The sequence below is a fragment of the Salminus brasiliensis genome, chromosome 3 (assembly GCF_030463535.1).
Source record: "Salminus brasiliensis chromosome 3, fSalBra1.hap2, whole genome shotgun sequence".
Classification (NCBI taxonomy): Eukaryota; Metazoa; Chordata; class Actinopteri; order Characiformes; family Bryconidae; genus Salminus; species Salminus brasiliensis.
The window spans coordinates 25,737,874-25,742,303 of record NC_132880.1 but is presented as its reverse complement, the minus strand read 5'-3'; positions in this window follow the sequence as shown (position 1 = coordinate 25,742,303).

The following is a 4,430-nucleotide window of genomic DNA, read 5'->3' as shown; positions in this document are numbered from 1 at the left end:
TCATATGTTTTACCCCCTACACCACTTTCTAGAAGTCTGTAAAATAATCCTTGGTGCCAAATAGAATCAAATGCTTTTTAAAGTCAATAAAACAGGCAAACATTCTGGCTTTATTTTGATGGACATGTTTTCAATCAGGGTGTGTAGGGTGTAAATATGATAAGTGGTGCGGTAATTTGGTAGAAACCCAATTTGACTTCTATTCAAGACACTGTGCTTCATAAGGAAGTTTAAGATTCTAGAATTTAAGATGCTGCACATCAGCTTCCCCAGATTACTGTTCACACAGATGCCTCTGTAATTATTAGGGTCGAATTTATCTCCATTTTTAAAGATTGGTGTTATTAGTCATGGTTCCAGGTTTCAGGGAAGTGACCTACACTCAGAACTAAATTGAACAGTTTTAATATGGCCAAATTAAATTTTGAACGGGTACATTTTAGCATCTCATTCAGGATGCCATCGGGTCCAGGTGCTTTATTTGGTTTTAGTTTTTTAATTTTGTCTTTAAGTTCTTGTTCAGTAATTGAGAAGTCTAAAGGATTTTGATTGTTTTTAATTGCTATTTCAAATTTTTCTAGTTTTCTGTTTATCTTGCTTTGTTCTGAATTTGGGTCAAATTCTATTTTTTTAAACAGTGTTTGGAAGTGTTTTGTCCATGTATCTCCATTTTGTATGGCCAGTTCTTCATAATCTTTTTTTTAAGTTTATTCCAATTATTCCAGAATGTGTTTGTATTTATTGACTCCTCAATTAGTGATAGTTGCTTGTACGTATATTGAGCTTTTTTGGTTCTGAGTGTACGATTATAATTCTTTAGTGTTTCACAGTAAAGAAGGCGTATGTGTGCATTGTTTGGATTTCTGTGTTTCTGATTTGATAAATTTCGAAGTTCTTTTCTCATGTTTTGGCACTCCTGATCAAACCAATTGTCTTCTTTTTTGAGTTTAGGTTTTGATCTGTTTTTATTTTTTAATCGTGCTTTTTTAGCTGTTTTGTCAAAAATCATATTCATATTTCTACTGCCAGATTGATTCCTTCTTTACTGGGAACATATGTGGTGTCCAGAAAGGAGTCTAAAAGTGTCTGAATGTCTTGATTTGCAGCTGCTTTCTGGAACTCTTCTGTGCTGTTTTGGGCCCATCTGTATGGTCTCCGGATGTTGTACAGCTTACTGGGCTGTGTGTGTGCACTGCTGTTATCTTCTGCCCTTTTAATGAACACAGTGATTTGGCTGTGATCAGACAGAGGGTTTTACAGTGAATGCGCTGAGAGAGAAAGGGTCTAAATCTGTTATGATGTAATCTACTGTACTATTCCCAAGAGGTGAGCAAAATGTATACCTTCCTAAAGTGTCCCCCCGTACCTGCCGTTGCGACGATGTACAGACCCAGGCTTTGACAGAGCTGCAGGAGGTCTTTACCACTTTTGTTGACCGTGCAATCTTGATTGTTTCTATGGGCATAAGAAGGGTTATTAGTAATGGATGGCATATTATTGTTAATGTATTTGTCATTTTTTATATTAATATAATCAAGGCTGTGTTCCAGTTCTAGCATTGAAGTCCCCACAAATCAGCACATTTCCTGGGCCTGGAAATGGCATATTTCCTTTTCTAGCTCTGGGAACATCTCTTCAGAGTAGTAAGGGGACTCTGTTGGAGGAATATATATGGTACAGAGAAACAGATCTTTTTTCATAGGTAATAATGCCTTTTTTATTTTAAGCCAAATGTAAAATTTCCCAATTTTCAATGTGTCTAAAAAACTGTGTAGGTTTTCTTTGTACCATATGATTATTCCTCCTGAGTCTCTGCCCTGACGCACTGAGTTCAGTTTTTGGGAAGGGATGATGATCTCTCTGTGGCCTTGGGGACAGTGAGTGGTCGTATCAGTCCTACACCAAGACTCCTGCAGTATTAGGAGATCAGTGTTTTTGATATTGTTTTGAAAGTCCTCATCTAGATTTTTAAACCCAAATGTGATGATTTTAAACCTTGAATGTTCCACATGCTAATTGAGAGTGAAGCCATGTTAATAGTAAATCTCCTTTTCTGTTTAAAATGAGATAAATAAAGAAATCCATTAATACTGAATATATTGGGGGAAAATAAATAAATACATTCAGAAAGAAAACAGGAAGATCACTACAAGTTCATTTTAAAATGAAAGACTGAAGTAGTGTCTGTAAGTGTGCTGCATATATGAGCTATGGGAGTTTTGCACAGATGTACTGTAGCAACTGTTTGATTTCACCCATCTGTGTAGAGCTCTGTGGAGCCACGAAGGACCTCTGCATAGCTGCGTTGCTGCTGTAGGGCCCTGTCCTGAATGAGGGGGGGTGCTCGGGGTGCGTGGTCAGGGTGGGGCCGGTGCACTGGTCTGGTTGGAGGGGGGCGTTGTGCTGTCTGGTTGGAGGGGGGTGTTGTGCTGGTCCGGTTGCTGGTAATACATGAGCAGGTCTGGTTGGAGGGGGGGCGTTGTGCTGGTCTGGACGGTGTGACCCGGTAGGCTGGTCCAGGTGGTGGGGTGTGAGGAGGATTATGCTGTCCCGGTAGGTGCTGGCTCTCTGGAGGTGTTTGTGGATGGTAGAGCTGATGGCTGCGTGCCTGAAGCTGTGTTGTGGTCTTGGGAACCTTCCTCCCGTGTTCCTGTGTGAGTGGGAATGTCTGCCAAGTGTGGTATTTTTAAGTGTCCTGGCAAATTCTCTGACTGTGTGTTTGCTTATGTGCACATGGTCGTAGAGATGGTGGGGGGTGATGTTAGAGTGGTGGGCCAGGTGCACATTAGGCATGAGGGCACATCCTCTAGAGATGTCTGCGTTGATCTTGTGGATGGAGGCTGGGTGGAAGTCTTTGCGGGGCAGGAGGGTGGAGATGATGATTTTGGCGTTAGGAAAAGACTCAGCAGCTCTCTCTTGCTACTCTGCACATCAGTCTTCCTACCCTCTCCTGCTCTGTTCTGAGGTCATTGGTGCCAGTGTGGATAATTATAGACTTGGCAGTGTTAAGTTTTGGAATCAGAGAGAATTCTGTGGGCATCTTTTATTTTTGGGCACCATATTTTTGCTGTTTTTCTGACCTGGGAAGAGTAAATCCTCCTGCAGGAATTTCCCATTTGAATCAATCAGATGGCAATGTCTGTGTCTTTCTCCACGGTGGCTGCCCTGCTGCTCTCTCTGCTTCAGGCTTCTGGAGCTCTTCCAGTCTATCAGACGAGGGCTTGTGGGGGTCTTGCTGTGTAGCAGGAAGATTTTGAGTGTGGCTGGATGGTGAGGGGCTGGCAGTGAGTGCAGTGTTCAGCTGCTCAGTGTGTGTCTGGATCTGTGTGTTTAGGTTCTTTATCGTAGTGTCTTTCTGGTGCAGCTCTTCCTTGAGGCTCCAGATTTCTGTTTTCAGTTCCTGTTTAATTTGTTCCAGTTCTCTGTGTGTTGTCTCGAACGCTTGCCAGTTCACTGTTTAGTGTTTCTCTCTCCTGTAGCAGATTCTTTACATCTCCCTTCAGCTCTTGTACAGTTACCTTTAGCTGGCTGTACTGGTCTCTGAGGAGGGCTCATGTCTTTCTGGTGGTGGTGTGGGTGTGGATGTGCTCCCTCAGTTCCACCAGTTCCACTTCCAGTAAGGAGAGGCTGTTCCTTATCTCAGCTACAGTGGGAGTGGAGGCGTGGGCTCGGGGGCGGGGCAGTGCCTGACTGAGGCTGTGCTGGGGGCTGTGCTGGGGGCTGTGCTGGGGGCTTCGCTGGGGGCTTCGCTGGGGCTTCAGCTCTTCTTGTTTGGCCAGGTTTGTGAGATTGGGAAAAGCCATTTCAAATTTCAGCAGGGCGTCTTCACTCCCCTGCACCATCACTGTGGTGCCGTTTTTGGTACAGGTTCACTGTTAGGAGCCTGTTCTCTGAGTCTTTTTCTGCATCCTCAAAGATGTATAACTTGCAGATGCCTCTCTTTGTGGTGTGTGTGAAGTATCTGCACAGAGCCGAATGCCACGCTGGACTGTGTAGAAGAGCAGGTTGGTGGTGGTGTTTCTCCCTCTGATGGAGCTGCAGTCTCTAAACAGTGTCTCAGGGTTCTTTCTCTGCTGCCTCTGTTTCTGCTGCTGCTCTCTGATCCAGCGTCTGCGGGGAAGGCAAACGTGTGGGAAGGCGGAGCTGCTGCTGCTGCTGCTGAGGCCATTCTCATTGGTTGTGGCGTTTTTTTTTTTTTAAATGCAGGCGGTGCAGCTGACCAATCAGCGGAGGCTCGCAGTAACTGCCAGATTAGCTGCTTTAGCAAATTTAGCGGGTTAGCGCTGAGCACTCTCTCCCTCTTACTTGGGGGGGGGGGGGGGGGGGGGGGGGGGGGGGGGGGGGGGGGGGGGGGGGGGGGGGGGGGGGGGGGGGGGGGGGGGGGGGGGGGGGGGGGGGGGGGGGGGGGGGGGGGGGGGGGGGGGGGGGGG